Below are 21,691 nucleotides of genomic sequence, written 5' to 3'. Positions count from 1 at the left end.
TGTGTGCAGCAGCCCCCCAATACTCACCTTAGCCCCCTCTCGATCCGGCTATGTCCATGAGAACCTTGGCTCTCCGAGGACTCGCGCTCCTAATTGGCTTTTGGCAGCAGTGTCAATCACAGTCAGTAAGCCAATCATAAGATGGAGGAGGCGCGGTCCAACCCGTGTTTCCCTGTGTGAATGGACACACATGGGGTTATTTTCAAAAGGAAAATCCACTTTGCACTACAAGTGTACTGCAAGTGCACTTGGAAATGCAGTCGCTGTAAATCTGAGGAGTAGAGCTGAAATTAGGAGAAGCTCTGCTGATTTTTATTTTCTTTGCATGTCCCCCTCGGATTTACATTGACTGCACCTCCAAGTGCACTTGTAGTGCAAAGTGGATTTTCCTTTCGTAAATAAGCCCCACAGAGCCATGGCTCGGGAGTGAGACTGCTTGGGTGACCCCACAACAAGCTGCTTGCTGTGGGGGGCACCCGACAGGAGGGAGAGGCCAGGAGCACTGGTGGGAGGACCCGAGAAGAGGAGGATCCAAACTGCTATGTGCAAAACGAGGGGGGGGGTGCCGGCCGACAAGGGGGATGGTTGTTTCCGCCCCCCCTCACCAAAAAAAACACCAGCCGCCACTGCTTTGACCATCTTTTGTAGTATGTTTGCTTGTCTCTAGCCATTTTTTGCAGCATGTCTCCAGTCTCTGATCTCTGACCATTTCTTGTTGCTTTCTGCACTCTCTGACCATTTCTTGCTGGTTTCTGCACTCTCTGACCATCTCTTATAGTATTATCAACATCTAAGTATGCAGCACTATAAAAATAAAGCGTCCATAAACAACTATTAATATACAGTGGGGTATGCCTGTATATTAAAACTGCTGGATCCGTATATAGATAGAAGAACCCAATACCAACTTCCAATGTGATGAAAAGTAACACTCGGCACCAAGGTGATCAACTCAAGCCTCTTACCAGGTAGTGGTGACCCTTAAGTTATAGAGTGGTGAAAAAAGCTTATGGTTATATACTGTAGGTCTCTCAAGCACTCCAATGGCACCGATGCTCCAAGGGTTAGATCGTCACTTTATATCCAGCACAGATCCAAAGTCAGCAGACATATCCCCCAATGATACAAAGAGACTCCCATAGTGAAGCATGTACAAGTAAAATCAATCTCTTTAATGTATTAATCAACTCACATGTCATAAGAGGTAAAAGTGCTTTGTTTCCAACCAAAAAGATGTCTGCATTGTCCAGTGTGCTGCGTGACCAAGGACATATGATGTCTTCTCGTCCAACATCAGTGCTTGACCTCACAAATGCACTTCTGGAAGAATGGTCAAACATACCCATAGACACACTCCTAAACCTTGTGGACAGCCTTCCCAGAAGAGTTGAGGCTGTTAAAGCTGCAAAGGGTAGGCCAACTCAATATTGAACCGTATAGACTAAGACTGTAATGCCATTAAAGTTCATGTGAGTGTAAAGGCAGAAGTCCCAATACTTGGTAATATAGTGTATATTCTTATATATATCATTTTACATCTCTTGTAGTATGTTTGTACTCTCCAACCATCTACTGTAGCATGTCTGCAGTCCCTGCCCATACACATTACCATATATATCTACACTTTTTGACCAATATTATTAGCATTTCTACAGTCTCTGGCCATCTTCCATAACATGTTTGCTGTCTGGCCATGTCCCATAGCATGTTTGCTGTCTCTGGCCATCTCCCATGGCATGTGTGCAGTCTCCGACCATCTCCCATAGCATGTTTGCTGTCTCTGACCATCTCCCATAGCATGTTTTCTGTCTCTAGCCATCTCCCATAGCATGTTTGCTGTCTCTGGCCTTCTTCCATAGCATGTCTGCAGTCTCTGGCCATCTCCTATATCATGTCTGCAGTCTCTGGCCATCTCCTATATCATGTTTGCAGTCTCTGGCCATCTCCCATATCATAATTACAGTCTCTGGCCATCTCCCATATCATATTTGCAGTCTCTGGCCATCTCCCATAGCATGTCTGAAGTCTCTGGCCATATCCCATAGCATGTCTGCAGTCTCTGGCCATCTCCCATATCATGTCTGCAGTCTCTGGCCATCTCCCATATCATGTCTGCAGTCTCTGGCCATCTCCCATATCATGTCTGCAGTCTCTGGCCATCTCCCATATCATGTCTGCAGTCTCTGGCCATCTCCCATATCATGTTTGCAGTCTCTGGCCATCTCCCATATCATGTCTGCAGTCTCTGGCCATCTCCCATATCATGTCTGCAGTCTCTGGCCATCTCCCATATCATATCTGCAGTCTCTGGCCATCTCCCATATCATGTCTGCAGTCTCTGGCCATCTCCCATATCATATCTGCAGTCTCTGGCCATCTCCCATATCATGTTTGCAGTCTCTGGCCATCTCCCATATCATGTCTGCAGTCTCTGGCCATCTCCCATATCATGTCTGCAGTCTCTGGCCATCTCCCATATCATATCTGCAGTCTCTGGCCATCTCCCATATCATGTCTGCAGTCTCTGGCCATCTCCCATATCATATCTGCAGTCTCTGGCCATCTCCCATATCATGTTTGCAGTCTCTGGCCATCTCCCATATCATATCTGCAGTCTCTGGCCATCTCCCATATCATGTCTGCAGTCTCTGTCCATCTCCCATATCATGTCTGCAGTCTCTGGCCATCTCCCATATCATGTTTGCAGTCTCTGGCCATCTCCCATATCATCTCTGCAGTCTCTGGCCATCTCCCATATCATGTCTGCAGTCTCTGGCCATCTCCCATATCATGTCTGCAGTCTCTGGCCATCTCCCATATCATGTTTGCAGTCTCTGGCCATCTCCCGTATCATGTCTGCAGTCTCTGGCCATCTCCCGTATCATGTCTGCAGTCTCTGGCCATCTCCCATATCATGTCTGCAGTCTCTGGCCATCTCCCATATCATGTCTGCAGTCTCTGGCCATCTCCCATATCATATCTGCAGTCTCTGGCCATTTCCTGTATCATGAGTTGTGAACAGTGGGAATGTATAGCATCAAACACCCTGTTGTGACTGTTGATTGTATGCTCTGGAGATTCTCCCAACAAATAATTGCTCAGATATACTGCAGTAGAGGGTCTGATGTGCTGTGGACTGAATGCAAGTCAATACCAGTAGCTGCTGCGACATTGTTGTGAAGTTTAAGAGAAAACATAGCAGCAGATACCAGGGAGAGGGGAAGCGCGGTGTGAATTGTTTATTGCTGCTTAGTATTTATAGCTTGACTGTGCACTACACACCTGCTGCTGGGTACGATTCAGCATTCTAACCATTTGATCTTTTATATCTCCTGTGTCATGTCTGAAATCTCTGATCATCTCCTATAGCATGGCTGACGTTTTCCACCATCCTCTATACCAGTGGTTCTTAAAGTGGAACTTCACTCTCTCAATCAACAATGATGATTTTTTAATCCTTATGATGCTAGCATTACTAAATAGATAGGAAAGTCTTCAGGAGGGGAGGAGGGGTTTTCTCATCTTAGAACACTATACTGCCTACATGCCTGAGCTAAGGACAGTAAAAATGCATTGGGGTGTGGCCTGGTTGGAACCTGGGCTGAGGCAGTCGTACACCTTCTTACAGGGTTTTGCAAAGATGTCCGACTTCCAAGACTTTTTTCTTTTATTGAAATATACACAATTGTCATATCTGCCTTAAAGCGGAACTAAACCCTCCTATTGTTTTCAGCCAAAGAAGTGGCCTTCTTACCCACTGTTTGATCTGTAACTGCCATGATGCAGTTACAGTGATCAGTTATGACTCCAGCCATTTGATCAGGGGTCTCAAACTAGCAGCCCTTCCGCTGTTGCAAAACTACAAGTCCCATCATGCCTCTGCCTGTGGTAACCATGATTGTAACTGTCAGCCTTGCAATGCCTCATGGGACTTGTAGTTTTGCAACAGCTGGAGGGCCACCAGTTTAAGATCCCTGCATTTGATGGTTTGACAGTTTGGTTGAGAGCACAAGCAAATGTAACAGTTAGCATTCCAGGCATGCCGGGAATGTAACTGTTCCACTTTAAAAGTCCCATGGGGACCATGTATGATATTTTTCAGGATATATCATGCTATAGATACATTGTAAAGCATGATGGCTAGGCGATTATCACTCTTGCCTTGCACATCTGGGTCCCAAGTTCCTTGCCCGGTATGTCCAAGCAAAATATTCCCAATGCACACGTTCTTGAAGGTGGCTGTGAATGTAAGTGGGTACTACACTGACCACCGTCCGGAAACTGAAGACATTCAAAGCAAAAAGTATGTCATCAGCTCACCAAGGATCTTCAGAACAGATCCAAAGCTGTATTCAGCAATCACATTCTAGTTACATAAACAATGTTTCAGAGCCTCCAAGACCTTTTCCTCAGGCATGTGACATCAAAAGTCCTATGGGGACCATGTATGATATTTTTCTGTTTCAATATGTTTATTTGAAATTTGAATAAACAAGAATAAACAAGATACTACAATCTGCTCCTCGCAGGGGCTACAAAGCATGAATACAAAGCCAAAGGGAAAACCATCGCATTATACTTATAACCAAAGATGAGTAGGGGATGGTATCGAGACTGGCTACAGTACCGAACAACTTGTCCCCTTGTTGTCTCCAGGGGGAAAGCCCTTCTCCCACTACCCCCTTCCACGGGGGGCAGCAGTATTTGTTAGCAATGGGAGAGATTATAAAGAAGAGTGAAAAGAGATAGGGAACAAAAGAAGGAAGGTTAGAGAGACTAGAGGGGGGAGAAAGTAAGGGGGGAAGCTCTGGCGTGGACGCCTCGCCGAGGGGAGTCAGACCAAGCCCAGGCATGCGGCTTGGAGTGCAGGAAACTCATAGGAGATCCACGGCTCCCAGATTTTTAGAAATTCAGCATGTGAATCATGGACAATACTGGACATATGTTCTTGAAGTAGCATAGCAGTCATGCAGGTTTTAACCCCTTGGAAATCTACCCGTTGGGCCTTCCAGGCTTGGGCAATGGTCCACTTGGCCGCTATAAATAGATAGGTAGCCAGCTTCTGTTGAGGCCCTCGCAAACCAGGTATCGGGCAATGTAGGAGAGCTAATGTATGATATTTTTCGAGATATATCATGCTATAGATACATTGTAAAGCATGATGGCTAGGCAATTATCACTCTTGCCTTGCACATCTGGGTCCCAAGTTCCTTGCCCAGTATGTCCAATGCAAAATCTTCCCAACGCACACGTTCTTGAAGGTGGCTGTGAATGTAAGTGGGTACTACACTGACCACCGCCTGGAAACTGAAGACATTCAAAGCAAAAAGTATGTCACCAGCTCAACAAGGATCTTCAGAACAGATCCAAAGCTTTACTCAGCAATCACATTCTAGTTACATAAACCTTTCAGAGCCTCCCAGACCTTTTCCTCAGGCATGTGACGTCAAAAGTCCCATGGGGACCATATATGATATTTTTCAGGATATATCATGTTATGGATACATTGTAAAGCATGATGGCTAGGCGATTATCACTCTTGTCTTGCACATCTGGGTTCCAAGTACCTCGTCCAGTAAGTCCAAGAAAAATATTCCCAACACACATGTTCCTGAAGGTGGCTGTGAATGTAAGTGGGTGCTGCGTTGACCACCGGTTGGAAACTGAAGGCATTCAAAGCAAAAAGTATGTCACCAGCTCATCACCAAGGATCTCCAGAACAGGTCCAAAGTTTTATTCAGCAATCACATCCTAGTTACACAAGGAAGGTTTCAGAGCCTCCCAGACCCTTTCCTCAGGCATGTGATGTCAACTGCTTGAGGAAGGGGTCCTGTAAGGCTCCAAAATGTTGCTTATGTAACAATGATGTGATTGCTGAATTAAGCTTTGGACGTGTTAGCCCTTGTACACACGATCGGAGATTCCGACGGAATGTGTCCTATCGGACCGTTTTGTCGGATAATCCGACTGTGTGGTATGCATCGGACTGTTTCTGTTGGAATATCCGTCGGACCCAATTTTCCAACTTGTTGGAAATATTTTCCGACAAACTGGTCCGATCGGACATACTCCGATCATGTGTAGAGAATTTTGATCGGACAAAGTGCCACGCATGCTCAGATCAAATTCCTACATCAAAGCTATTGGCTACTAGCGTGAACGTAGTCATCACGTTCTGAACGATCGGATTTTCCGACAACTTGGTCCGGCCATGTGTATGCAACAGTTTCGGACACAATCCGTCGGACAAAATCCATCGGACAAAATCCAACGGATTTGGTTGGCAGAATGTCCAACCGTGTGTACAAGGGCTTATGGAGATCTTTGGTGGGCTGGTTTTTGCCTTGTCCAATAAGTGAATTTTTTTTTTTTTGTACGTTCCCCCCATATTTGCTTGGGTTTCCTTCCCAACAAAGAAACAAGATTATAATTAGACGTTAATAGGCTTCCTTCCAAAATTAGCCGCAAATATGCACAACGGCAGACACGGATGAGTATGGCAGGCAAGTTTCCAAGCATCAGAAAAAGATGAAAAATCGGATTCCACTGGGCATGTTAATATGCATCAACTGGCATTATATAATGCTTATATACAAGATTTTTATCCCTTAACTTGCTTACAACCACAGGCGATTCAGCAGCACATACGCGGCTCATGCACCCAGGAGAACTGTGCTATATAAATAATTACATTAGTTTCATTGGTGGATTTGGAATACAAAAATACCTTCTGGCCATGCATATGCTTCTTAAACGGGCAGCTCATTCAATCCCAGATCCGGTGTCAGCTGGCTGGCTCGTCAATGGCTAATTTAACTAATTGCCAAGCCACCGAGGAATCCGCTTGCAGTAGATTTGAATGGGGCACAAACCCTCTGATACAGCAGATGTGAGGATATTCGGCACATTCATACACTTCTGTTAAGACCCAAAGCTTACCACTTGTGGAAGTATCGTGACGAAAGGCTTAATTGGGCTAATAAAACGCTACCCTGGGCAAACATAAAACACACTCTATAGTCCATTAATGCGTTTTCCCAAAAAATGATTAAATATGCTCTTAAATACTGCTAGTATAATTACTAAAAACCATCTTTATATACAGAATTTTTATACCCAAAAACAAAAATATCATATATTTTATATATTTCAACTTACCGGGCCTTAGATGTGGTGGCTGCATTTGTTTCCTTTTTCAGGTCTTTTTACTTTTTTTTTCTTTTCTTTTTTTACATTATTTTATTTGTATTTATTTTATTTTTCTTTATTTCCACCTATTGATCCTGCCAGTAACATGCTTTTAGTCCTTGGGTAACATCCACTGCACTGTATCTATGGAGGAGCTGTGTTGTCACCATAGGCTGCTCTTCTGATTTGGACTACAAACACCTTCATTACATAGGGGGTCGTTGCTTTGTAGTTCACAGAAGATAGTTGAGAAAGTTGAGAACATTGAGATTTCAGTTTAGTGCACAGGTAGTGATAAAGATCACTGCATTCCTGGCAGGATCAACAAGAATTTTGTATGTACTCACACCTCCCAACATTTTGAGATGGGAATGAGGGACACCTACTAGCAAACGTATGTAGGCATAGGACACGCCCCCTTAAAGGAGAATTAACACTGGTTAACCCCTTCACTACCAGTGTCATTTACACAGTAATCACTGCATTTATATAGCAATGATTGCTGTATAACTGACAACGGTCCCCTAAATGTGTCAAAAGTGTCCGATGTGTCCGCCATAATGTCGCAGTCACAATAAAAATCGCTGATCGCCGCCATTACTAGTAAAAAAAAATAATAATAAAAAATTATTAATAAAAACGCCATAAAACTATTCCTATTTTGTAAACGCTATAACTTTTGCGCAAACCAATCAATAATCGCTTATTGCGATTTTTTTTACCAAAAATATGTAGAAGAATACGTATCGGCCTAAACTGAGGGAAAAAAATGTTTTTTTTATATATTTTTGGGGGATATTTATTATAACAAAAAGTAAAATAGAATGCGTTTTTTTCAAAATTGTCGTTCTATTTTTGTTTATAGCGCAAAAAATAAAAACCGCAGGGGTGATCAAATATCACCAAAAGAAAGCTCTATTTGTGGGAAAAAAGGATGCCAAATTTTTTTGGGAGCCACGTCGCACGACCACGCAATTGTCAGTTAAAGCGACGCAATGCCGAATCACAAAAAGTGGTCTGGTCTTTGACCAGCAAAATGGCCCGATCTGTAAGTGGTTAAGGCTTACCTGTAGGTCCAAGAAATATCTCCTAAACCTACACGGTTTAGGAGATATTTCCAAAAAGACAGGCACCGCTGTCTACGGCGCTTGCACCGTAGACAGCGGCGCACAGGCGCACAGGGAATGCCGCTGCTATATGCCGTTAGTGTCGGCTTCCGTGCGCATGCGCGGGAGTGACTTCATCGCTGCTCCGGCGCTGTGAGTGGCCAGAGCAGCGATACCCAGAAGAAGATGGATGCTCCGCGGAAGAGGGAACACCGGTGACATCGCTGGCTCCTGTGTCAGGTAAGTGACATATAATGGGCTACTATGTAATGCGATGCGATGCATAGTAGTCCATTATGCTTTACCTTTGCAGGGAGACAAAGAGGAAGTAAACTCATCAGGGTTTACTTCCTCTTTAAAATTTACAAATGCAGCAATTTAGAAATTAGATGAAAGGTTTAGCACTAGGAAACACTTTTTAAAAGATAAAAAGTGCATTTTATATACGACTATATAGATCAGACTAAAATGAGGGACAAATGAGGAGGAATGAGGGACAGTCCCTCCAAATCAGGGGCAGCTGGGAGCTATAGGAAAGGGGTATGGAATGCAATTTTAAGCAGCCATATATTCCATTTTTGTTCTTGGACTTGGACATACTTTACAGTTGTCACCAGAACAAAAGGTGAGGGAACATCTACCAATGGGAGCTGCTGTTTTTTCCTCTCACTTCCTATCATGTTCCTTGGAAAAGAAATAAAGCCTGGTACATACTATTCTTTTATTTTTAGTTGAACCAGGTGGGTTGAATGAAAAAAAGGCGAAGAGCTCAGGAAGAGCTGCTGTACTAACGATGTAATGTTAGTACAGCAATGTCCCCACTGAGCTATTGTGATCTGACAGGGGGGTACCCCCCCATAGGGGGACGCCCCCCCCCCCCATAAGAACACACTGGTCAGCTTTTCGGTAATGCCCCTTCAAGACCTCAAAGCCCCCCCCCATGGGGACTTTCTGAGGTAAGGTGGACTTTGATGGGGATGCTGAAATAAGGGGGCTCTGATGGGACCTCAATGTAAGGGGGGGGGGGGGGACTTTGGCTCAGGTTTAGTTGAAATGTATTTCTGCTTTGGGTTATTGATTTTTTTTTTTTGCATTGTTGTAAAGCAGTGGTCCCAAAAGTGCGACCCGGGAGTCAGATGTGGCCCTTTGCTCGCTTGTATCCGGCCCTTGGGGCACTAATTCATACCAACAATCGGTCATAATTTCCGTAACTGGTAGCAATGAAGGGGCTCAATTCCTCCCAATGACACCAATGATGGGGCACAATTCCTCCCAATGATGCCAATGATGGGGCACAATTCCTCCCAATGACGCCAATGATGGGGCACAATTCCTCCCAATGACGCCAATGATGGGGCACAATTCCTCCCAATGATGCCAGTGATGGGGCACAATTCCTCCCAATGACACCAATGATGGGGAACAATTCCTCCCAATGACACCAATGATGGGGCACAATTCCCCCCAATGACACCAATGATTGGGCACAATTCCTCCCAAGGACACCAATGATGAGACCCAAGGACACCAATGATATAATACTTCCCAATGATACTAATATTGGTACCCAATAGGGTTGATCTACTAAAATTGGAAAGTGCAAAATCTGGTGCAACTGTCCATAGAAGCCAATCAGATTCCAGTTATTATTATTTTTTTTTGTCAAAGATTAATTGAACATACTGAAGTTAAAACCAAACAAAACACAAAGAGGCGCCTCTAAGTGCAGCATTACAAAATGTTTAATATCCCAAATGGATTAAAAACACTTACACGATAGTGAATGAGAGTGGGCTCATCATGTAGATTTGTTAGGAAGGTGATCCAGCATCAGGATGGCCTTAGTATGTGTTTTAGTCCCGGGGTGATCCAACCAGTGGCAGAAAGTCCCAGCCTGGCCAGTAGAGGGAAGCAGTGGAAGCACCAAGGGAATAGCCGCGCTGCCGGGATCAGCGTGGAACGTGCGTCCCGGTGATAACGTCAGCAGGAGGAGACCAACAACCACCGTGGACCGCAAACCGGAAGCGAGGTGGTCAAAACGAGATGCGTTTCGGAAAAATTGATTAACAATTGTTTAAAGTCAAAACGTTACTTCCAACCATAGCTCTTAAAGCGCCATTTTTTTTTTCAAATTACATCTTTTATTTTTGTTTTATTGCATTTTAGTGTAAATATGAGATGTGAGGTCTTTTTGACCCCCCAGATCTCATATTTAAGAGGACCTGTCATGCTTTTTTTTATATTATGGATGTTCATATTCTTTGTAATAGGAATAAAAGGGACACATGTTTTTTTTTTTTTTTTTTTTTTAACCACTTTCAGACCGGACCATTTTGCTGGTAAATGACCAGAGGTCTTTTTACACTTTGGCACTGCGCTGCTTTAACTGGTAATTGCGCGGTCATGCAATGTTGTACCCAAACAAAATTTGCGTCCTTTTCTTCCCACAAATAGAGCTTTCTTTTGATGGTATTTGATTGCCTCTGCGATTTTTATTTTTTGCGATATAAACGTAAAAAGACCGCAAATTTTGAAAAAAAATGATATTTTCTACTTTTTGTTATTAGAAAAATCCAATAAACTAAATTTTAGTCATACATTTAGGCCAAAATGTATTCAGCCACATGTCTTTGGTAAAAAAAAAGTCAATAATTGTATATTTATTGGTTTGCGCAAAAGTTGTCACATCTACAAACTAAGGTACGTTTTCTGGAATTTACGCAGCTTTTAGTTTACGACTGCCTATCTAATTTCTTGAGGTGCTAAAATGGCAGGGCAGTACAAACCCCCCCCCCAAATGACCCCATTTTGGAAAGTAGACCCCCTAAGGAAATTGATAAGAGGCATGTTGAGCCCATTGAATATTTTATTTTTTTGCCTCAAGCGATTGAATAATGACATTTTTTTTTTTTTACACAAAGTTGTCACTAAATGATATATTGCTCACACATGCTATGGGAATATGTGAAATGACACCCCAAAATAAATTCTGCTGCTTCTCCTGAGTACGGGGATACCACATATGTGGGACTTTTTGGGAGCCTAGCCGCGTACGGGGCCCCGAAAACCAAGCACCGCCTTCAGGATTTCTAAGGGCGTAAATTTTTGAGTTCACTTCTCACTACCTATTACAGTTTTGAAGGCCATAAAATGCCAAGATGGCACAAAACCCCCACAAATGACCCCATTTTAGAAAGTAGACACCCCAAGATATTTGCTGAGAGGCATGTTGAGTCCATGGAATATTTTATATTTTGCCACAAGTTGCGGGAAAATTACAAACTTTTTTTTTTTTTTTTTTTTTCACAAAGTTGTCACTAAATGATATATTGCTCACGCATGCCATGGGCATATGTGAAATGACACCCCAAAATAAATTCTGCTGCTTCTCCTGAGTACGGGGATACCACATATGTGGGACTTTTTGGGAGCCTAGCCGCGTACGGGGCCCCGAAAACCAAGCACCGCCTTCAGGCTTTCTAAGGGCGTTACAGTTTTGAAGGCCATAAAATGCCAAGATGGCACAAACCCCCCCAAATGACCCCATTTTGGAAAGTAGACACCCCTAAATTTAGGGGTACACTAGTGAGACTAGGTAATAAATGGCGGGTGCCCTGAAACTATAAAAAAATAACTAACCAACCAGCGTCACCTGTAACAGTTATATGGTGATCACTGGTGAAAGGGTTAACTAGGGGGCAATCAGGGGGCTTTATGCGGTAGTATATGGGGGTCCCTGGCGCTATAAAAAGCTGCGGCGAACCTAAATACCTACCTGCCTAACTAGCGTCACCTGTGACACTAATACGGCGATCAGAAAAATGATCGCTTATTAGGCTGGGTTCACACTGGAGCGATGCGGAAACGCCGCAAATCCGCGGCGGGTTCCCGCATCGCATGCCTCCCGGCGGCAGTTCACACTGCCCTATGCGAACTGCTGGGAGTGTCAGTGAAATGTTACTGACACCCCCAGATCAGTTCGCATATCGCAGTGCGATCTGCAAACTCGGATCGCATGGTGTGAACACCCATGCGATCCGATTCTGCTGCGGGCCAAAAAAAGGGTCCCGTGCGAGTTTGCGGCGGGTGCGGCGGGTGTGGCGGGTGCGGCGGGTGCGGCGAATGGCTGAACTCGAATCGCACAGAGATCGGATGTGATTTGCACTGCAGTGCGGTGCGAATCACATTCGTTCTCATAAACCGCTGCAATGTGAACCCAGCCTTAGTGACACTGGCGACGGGGGGTGATCACGGGGTTAAACCTTTATTGGGGGGGTTAGGGGGGTACATTAGAACTAAAGGGGGCTAACTCTAACTGCCCTAACAGTTATTACAGTCACAAATGACACCAATGCAAAAAATAAAATAAAAATGACATTGGTGTCACTGTGACTGGGGGGCAGGGGTAATTGGGGGGGTGATCGGGGGGTAAAGGGGGGGTGTGAGTGTGCCTGGCATGTTCTACTGTGTGTGTAGAGTGTTGGTGCAACTCACCGATCCGCTCTCCTCCGTGTCGGAACGAAAAATACCGACACGGAGGAGAGAATACATCACTTCCTCTCCTGTGTTTACATTACAGGAGAGGAAGTGATGTCACGGGGGATTCCTATTCGTCGGGAGCGATCGCGAGGGGGTGGCCATGAATGAATGGCCGCCCCCTCGTCCCGGATCGCTCCCGGACGAAAATCGACCGCCGCAGGCACCGGGCGGGGGCCCGATCGGGCCCCCGACCCGCGGGAGGCAAGGGACGTACATGTACGCCAATATGCCTGCCCGTGCCATGCTGTCGACGTACATCGTCGTGCGGCGGTCGGCAACTGGTTAAAGAACAGTGTAAAAATAAAAAATAAAAAGGTAAAATAATAAAGAAAATATTTTTTAAACGTGCACCGTCTCGCCGAGCTCGCATGCAGAAACAAACACAAACGCGAGTAGCGCCTGCATATGAAAACGGTGTTCAAACCACACATGTGAGGTATTGCCGCGATCGGTAGAGTGAGAGCAATAATTCTAGCCCTAGACCCCCTATGTAACTCAAAACATGCAAACTGTAAAAAAATTGAAACGTCGCCTATGGAGATTTTTAAGGGTAAAAGTTTGTCGCCATTCCACAAGCGGGCACAATTTTGAAGCGTGACATGCTGGGTATCAATTTACTCGGCGTAACATTATCTTTCACAATATAAACAAATTGGGCTAAATTTCATTCATTTATTTCTAAAAGGGATATATTCATTGATAAACTTTCAAAAATGTTTAATATATACAATATGGCCCTCGTACTGAAGTTTGGAGTTTTATATGCTGCAAGCAGCAAGCTAGAGGAATAATTTCATAAGAGTTGTACCAAGCACCATCTGCCAGCTGTAGTGGGCGAGGTCTCCACCAGCTAGTCTGCTTTACTGAGCAACCTGACACAGGCACATTCCCATACAAGTCGTCAGTCACATTTACATCACAGAGACAGGCGAAACAATTCTACAGATGAGCCGGAGCAGATGGTGCACGAATGCATTTGATGCCCAGCCATGTGACATGCACCAACCGCGACACCGACGGCAGGAATACAACAGCCCAGCCAATCGGCACCTGAGCAAACCTGTTCTCTCTGCCTGGGGCACTGCCCGTGAATGGTTACTACAGAATGACATTTGTTATTGCATTCATAAAGTGCAATGGTTGTCTTTTAGTGGAAGGACGGCTTGTTCTGTGTCACAAAATAGGACTCTAGGAAAGATTCAATAACAGCCAAGAAGCAGGCTGAGTTCATGAACCGGCTACTTCTGCACCATTCAGATTCATGGGATGCCCAACTCTAGGATTTTTTAAATGTTGTAACAATAATTTGAACAGCATTTTATTTATTTTTTTATGCAGCTTTCATGACACAACTCATTTTCTATCTATTGCTGTCCCCTGTAAAAATCAATGGGGTTGATTTACTAAAGGCAAATAGTCTGTGAACTAAAGTGCAGTTGCTCCAGAGCTTAGTAAATGAGGTAAAGGTTCACATTGCAAAGATTACCCAATCACATGCAAGGATTTTTTTTTAAAAAAACAGCATTTTTTCTTGCACTGCTCTTTGCAAAATGCACAGTCTCCTTGCCTTTAGAAAACCAACCCCTTTGCGCGGCTCCTGGCTCTCAATCCCAGCTGTCACTGACAGCCAGGAGTCCGTAATAACAATCGAGGGCCAATCAGAATTGTTCCCAATCAAGGTAAACCTTCCCTTTGCAAAGAATACCCAATCACGTGCAAGGAACATGATTGGATGATGGAAGTCAGCAGGGCGTCTGCTCATTTACTAAGCTCTGGAGCAATTGCACTTGCAGAGTGCTCAGTCTATTTGTCTTTAGTAAATCAACCCCTGTGTCCCATCAAGATATGCTTTTCCAGAAGTTACCCCCTTACAATGTGCCCCTGGACTTTTTATCTCATCAGGTATGCTTCATTAGTTGATGAGCCCCCAGACAGTACTGGATTACACCCTGTTGGCCCCTAGGTAGCCAGAACCTTGTGGCCCCCCTTCGCTGGTTTCTGGAGGTTTCTCGTGCATCTAGTGCACCTAGTGAGATAACATTGTACTAAGCAGTGTGCATGCAAAGAGAGAAGAAAGGGTTTTTAGGGACTTTCATCATGGCCTGGTAAGGTCACACATTTCCATCCCAATCTAAGTGGTGTGGAGGGGGGATTTACATCCCAAAAAAAAAAAAAAAAAAAGGGTGGGACTTTACATGAGGCACGTGACTGCAAAAGAGTAGTTGGGTGATCATAAGGGAATTTTATTCACATGATACTAGAACATACAAGTGATAATCACAAAATACGTGTAGCCATACATAAAATACACAAGTGGGTAATAAAATATATAAGCATACACTGTAATGTTCATATCAATGGTAAAATGATAAACAAGGTAGTAACAAGGAATAGAGCAATGCTCACTTAAAATGAAACCTCAATAAAATTCCCTAGTTCACCACAATCAGAGTTGGATACAACTAAAATTAAACGATATTGCCTGCAGGACCTAAGGCCTCACTAAGCCCGTGAAGATGAATGATTGGTCATATTGTAAGAAATCTGAATCAGAAGAATATACGAACATGGCGAATAGTAGCTCTACGCGTTTCGTGGCTTCCATGCCTCTCGTCAGGAGCAAAGACACATGTAATGCACATGTAATATCGGTATCTGGAAAGATATAAATTTAGGCAAAGACAGGATGGGCAAGGGCAGATATAATCAGGGGTGGGGCGTAAAACCCCCCACAACTAATATATATATACTCACTAGGGTTCTATATAATGATGGTGTGGTGACAGGGCACCGCAAGCCATCCAGGGTACCCCCAACCGGGAGCCGCGGCAGGGGGCCCCGCAGAGACGAGACGGGTGCCAAACGAGGCAGGCATGGGAACCGAGGCATATCTATGAAAGAGGTGGGGTGATAATTAATTCATCAGCATGTAATAGTAGTGCAAGGGGGTGAAAATAAAAGGCTGAAAGCCGGTGCTATTGAATCCATGAGTGAAAAGAGAGGCAAGGTTGCCACTGGTAGGAGGTGAAAAGTGAAGAAAGAACAAGAACCCCACAAAAAATAAGTGGGGTACTGGGAAATGAGAGTGAGGGACATAGAGCCCATGCTGAAAGGGCCAATAGGAGGGAGTGAGCGGACAACACAGAAGGTTGCCAATAGTAACAGGTGAAGGAGAAATTAAGAACCAATTAAAACAGTGACAAAGCATAAATCAAAAAGGGCAGTAAAAGGGCTGCCGTTCAAGCCGCTAGCAGCGGCTCCCGTGCTTATGCGCGGGAGTGACGTCATCACAGCACCGGAGCCGCGATACCCGGAAAGGAATATGGACGCTTTGTGGAAGAGGGGACAGCGGTGAGATCGCAGGCTCCTGTGTCAGGTAAGTGACACATAGGGGGTTATTTACTAAAGGAAATTTCACTTTGCCGCTGAGCTCCGTTTCCTGCGGCGTTACGACGCACGGGAGCGGAGATCGGCGCCAAATTCAAAAAAGTAAAAACACAAAACACATACAGTATACTGTAATCTGTAAAAAAAAAAAATACACATCCCCTTTGTCCCTAGTGGTCTGTGCAGTGCCCTGCATGCACTTTTATATTATAAATACTGTTTTTTCTGCCTGGAATTTGGAGGTTGTCCATAGCAACCAAAAAGTGTCCCTTTACATCAAAAGCAGTTTTAGACCAGCTAGAAAACAGCGATAATATATTAAAATCACTTGCAGAATTGAGCGATAGTGATTTGTGGGGAAATTTCTCATCAGACACTGAAAGTAATGATAGCAACAATTCTCCAACTGAGCAAATTTCAGTGTTTTTGATTTGATTGCATTATTGAATATTTTTTATTATTATATTATTATTTGTTATATTTATTTATAGTAATTTATTATATTATCATTTATGATTTCGTGTTTCAAACTTTATCATATCCAGGATGTCTACTAGACTCTTGTTTGGACAGATTTAAGTGTGTTATACCTAAGAATTACAGGCCTACAATATAAAACACCAAAATTTCCATGCAAAACAATTGTACCACTTTGAGCATCAAAAATCTGACATAATCATACCAGGGGAGGTTACGTTGTTATTGGGTACATGACATCATAACAGGATTTTCTCTATAGAGTCTTTAATGTAAAGTTTCTTTGAGTTGATTCATTTTTTGTAATCAATTTAAAAATAATTAATTGTAATTTTTTTTCAAGATCAAATCTAATTTTTTTTGATCCATTGGCCCATAGACCTTCACCTACTCTGCCCCAGACAGTGGGGTTGATTTACTAAAGACAAATAGACTGTGTGCACTCCAATCATGTGCAAGCATAAATTCTTTCTTTTAAAAATTTCCTTGCACGTGATTGGGTATTCTTTGCAAAGTGAAGGTTTACATCATTTACTAAGCCCTGGAGCGACTGCACTTGTAGATTGCAAGTGATTTTTGCAAAGTGCAAAGACTATTTGCCTTTAGTAAATCAACCCCATGGAGTCTGTGGCACATTGTAGGAGGATCATTTCTGGACAAGAATACATGACGGGGCACAGATTCCAAGGGCTCAATGCAAGTGGGTAACTTCTAGAATAGCATATATGATGGAATGCAGAGTCCAGGGAAACACTGTAAGGGGGTATATTATAGCGATGTATATATATATATATATATATATATATATATATATATATATATATATATATGCAGCACAGTGTCTAGAGGCTCACCATAGACGGTTAACTTCTGGAGAAGCTTACATGAAGGGGAAGAGTACCCAGGGGCACATCATAAGAGGGTTACTTCCGAAGAAGCATGGTGTCAGTGGAAGAAATAGTGCCCTATCATTGGTGTCAGTGGAAGGAATAATGCCTTATCATTGGGGTCAGTGGAAGGAATAGTGTTCCATCATTAACCAGTGGAAGGAATAGTGCTCCATCATTGGTGTCAGTGTAAGGAATAGTGCACTATCATTGGTGTCAGTGGAAGGAATAGTACCCCATCATTGGTGTCAGTGGAAGGAATAGTGCCTTATCATTGGGGTCAGTGGAAGGAATAGTGTTCCATCATTAACCAGTGGAAGGAATAGTGCTTCATCATTGGTGTCAGTGTAAGGAATAGTGCCCTATCATTGGTGTCAGTGTAAGGAATAGTACCCCATCATTAGTGTCAGTGGAAGGAATAGTGCACCATCATTGGTGTCAGTGGAAGGAATAGTGCCTTATCATTGGGGTCAGTGGAAGGAATAGTGTTCCATCATTAACCAGTGGAAGGAATAGTGCTCCATCATTAACCAGTGGAAGGAATAGTGCTTCATCATTGGTGCCAGTGAAAGGAATAGTGCTCCATCATTAGTCAGTGGAAGGAATAGTGCCCCATCATTGGTGTCAGTGGAAGGAATAGTGCCCCATCATTGGTATCAGTGGAATGAATAGTGCCCTATCATTGGTGTCAGTGGAAGGAATAGTGCCCTATCATTGGTGTCAGTGGAAGGAATAGTGCCCTATCATTGGTGTCAGTGGAAGGAATAGTGTACCATCATAAACCAGTGGAAGGATTAGTGCTCCATCATTGGTGTCAGTGAAAGGAATAGTGCCCCATCAATAGTCAGTGGGAGGAATAGTGGCCCATTTTTATTGAAATGAATGGTCTGGTGGCGCCCAGATTCTTAAGACCTAGGAACGGAACGGAATGCATACTGTAGCATATAAACATCTGTCTTGGTCCATGATGGTTCCTACAACCAACATTAAAAAAGAATTAAGTGGATAAATCCACTAATTCAAATTCAAAAACAGTTTTTTTTACCCAAAAGCATGGCTAGAAAATAAAAGCTTGACATGCACACAAACATTTTTATTGACGGACAAGAAAGAATGGCAATTGGCAAGAGAGCGAGGCTGTTCCAGGGGCTCCTAGGTATTCTTTGGCTCTGAATGTGTACAAAGGAACAGCAGCCAACAAGCGTGTCAAGTGCCCAGTGTGGAGAGAACAGCGAGCTTGGGGTAATGAGCCAGGCTTGTTCAGGTGCGGGTCTCCTCCCTGCCGAGGGTCGAGGAAGAGAACCATGCTCTGAACACGGAAAGCATGTCTTAATAATGCTGCAAAAATAAACATTCAATTCCCTACATAATAGGCTTGTGAATGGTTATTATGCAGCACAATGCTGCAGAAAATGCGGGCAAAATCAGAGAGGAATAGAATTTTCCCGACTCGTTGCCAGCATAAACAGTCAAGAAATATGTCAGTACTGTAAATGTGGCCATATGCACGCTTCCTAAATAAAGGTGAATTGTCACGAAAGAAGTATGGAGGCTGCTGTCAGTATTACAGTGCCTTGAAAAAGTATTCATACCCCTTGACATTTTCCACATTTTGTCATGTTACAACAAAAACGTAAATTTATTTTATTGGTATTTTATATGATAGACCAACACAAAGTGACACATAATTGTGAAGTTGAAGGAAAATGATAAATGGTTTTCAATTTTTTTTACAAATAAATATGTGAAAAGTGTGCTGTGCATTTGTATGGCGCCCCCCCCTGAGTCAATACTTTGTAGAACCGCCTTTCACTGCAATTACAGCTGCAAGTCTTTTTGGGGATGTTTGGGGGATTGATGTCAGTGGGCGAAATGGTGCCCCATTATTGCTGTCAGTGGGATAAATAGTGCCCCAATGTTGGTGTCAGTAGGAGGAATAGTGCCCCATTGTTGGTGGCAGTGGGAGGAATAGTGCCCAGTCATTGGTGTCAGTGGGAAGAGTAGTGCCCCAACACCGATGTTAGTGAAAGGAATAGTGCCCTATTGTTGGTTTCAGTGGGAGGAATAGTGCCCCATTTTTGATGTCAGTGGAAGGAATAGTGCCTTGCCATTAGTGTCAGTGGGAGGAATAGAGCCCCACTGTTGGTATCAGTGGACGGAGTAGTGATCCATCATTGGTGTCTGGAAGGAATAGTGCCTCATTGTTGGTGTCAATGGAAGCAACATTGTAACAAATCAGTGCCGCAAGGCCAGATGAAGGCAAGCAAATGGCCACATCTGGCCAGCAACCCGTAGTTTGGAGACTGCGGTTTTAAACCATTCTTCATGCAATACTCATGTTTACAATATAGCATGCAGCATGGTCACATATACCATCTCCTAAACCTAAACCGCTCCCTCCATTACATAAATTGTGGAGTGCTTCTTGCTAGCTTTTCTTTTTCATTTTCATTATTCACAATTGTGCCATCCATTCAGTGCGATCACTCAGTAGAAATACTACAAGTCCCATTTGTAATCGCAGTCTTCAAGTGGGAAATGCGATATTACTAAGAAACAAGACCTGAGGTGTGCCATGGCCTGGCTGGTCAGTATGCATGAAAAGTGGGCAAAAAGACACAAGTTTAGGAGGAAAAGGGAAGGTAAAGATCCAACCCATAGAATGACGTGTGCCCGGATGGCAACAGTAAGTAACCGGTAAGTATCCGCTGTGACAGGAGAACCCACCGACTCCTGACCTGGAGATGAGAAGGAACCCCCTTAGAGCCTGCAAGCTACGTAGAACCCAACTGAACATCCCGTGAAGGATAGGATGAGCCTGATGCCCAAGGTAACCCAGACATGAGAATGAACTGCTTGTGAATGAGAGGATACGTGGGGGAAAGGGAGCAAGGGCTGGCCCAAGGAACCCCTGCAAGAAGATGGCTGAGCAGACTGAAATACCTCAACAGACACCAGTGAAGTAGCACAGTGGAAAAGCCCCCCAACTCCTGGCCTACCCATACCTGGTATGAGGAAGTGAGAGGGTGAGTGCAAAAAAGACCAGTGACAGGAGAGAAAAAGCTGGCTGCCTGATGGATGTGATGGAGTAGGCGCCATGGCAATGAGCATCGTCAACATGGAGACACTATGCCAGACACAGGACACTGGTCCCACCAGATACGAACAGGACGTGCTACAGCCCGAGACCTACCAACCAAGACCGAATCCTGAACCGAGGAAGCAGAGTCAGACTCCAACCCAGGGAAATAAGTCCCATGGCATGGTGCAGCCATGCCCAAGTGACTAAAGCCCCCCCCACCTGGAACAGACCGGGGATCAGCAAAGATGACTGGACCGACGTCCCTGAGCAGTACTCCAGGCAACCTCCTAGACAAGATCGGAGCTGAGAGTGGAATCCAGAATCATGACAACGTCGCCCAAACCTACCACCTAAGGACCATGGCTTGGACACACCCTGAGATACTAAACATCCCTGGGCGGTAACCAGGGCCTCAACACAATAGGACATCAACTGAAGAAAATTGACAAATGCTTCTGACCCAAGGGTGAGCCCAGTGGTGAAACGATATCAGCAACAATCAGCTAGCCCCCCGCCCCCCTAACAAAGGCTGGCTGAAGGAAATGAGTGCAAGCACGGTCGATATCGGTCTGGATGCCAAGAAGGCCCAACCTACAAAAACACAAACTAGATAAATGACAATGAGACATGAGAACAACAATGCCCCTCTGCCTACCTAAGAATGAAACATGAGCAGAAGTGTCAAGACCACTGCTCGTAAATTAACCTGACGATGGACCCCCCCCCCCACCTTTGTGTGAGTGGTAAGCGAGCCCGAGTAACCTGTAGCGCAGAGACAGGTAATTAACTAAAACAACTCAGGGCTAGTATACCCACAGGCCATGGTGGGTAGTCGTATGGATGTGGTGAATGAAACATGCATCGTATGACGTATGGTATACGGGCGAGAAGATTGTGGACAACAATCAGTTAACAAATGAAAACCTCAGCCTGTATGGATCTGTAGACGTGACAGATCCTGATGTGCGAGCCCTAGCTAACTGACCCAGGTACAAACATGAACACAGATACAATGAGACATGACA

The 21,691-nt window shown here is 44.1% G+C and overlaps 1 protein-coding gene across 4 annotated transcripts in view; it reads right to left on the bottom strand.

Moving 5' to 3' along the window:
• The window catches only part of NEGR1 (neuronal growth regulator 1), an 846,141-nt gene that overhangs the window by 565,870 nt on the left and 258,580 nt on the right, over window positions 1–21,691 (bottom strand). The gene's annotated exons all lie outside the window — the stretch shown is intronic.

The sequence above is a fragment of the Lithobates pipiens genome, unplaced genomic scaffold, assembly GCF_037356315.1.
Source record: "Lithobates pipiens isolate NorthernLeopardFrog02 unplaced genomic scaffold, aLitPip1_a1.2 Scaffold_23, whole genome shotgun sequence".
NCBI classification, from domain to species: Eukaryota; Metazoa; Chordata; class Amphibia; order Anura; family Ranidae; genus Lithobates; species Lithobates pipiens.
The sequence above is the reverse complement of the archived record's forward strand: the minus strand, read 5'-3'. Positions and strand labels throughout refer to the sequence as shown.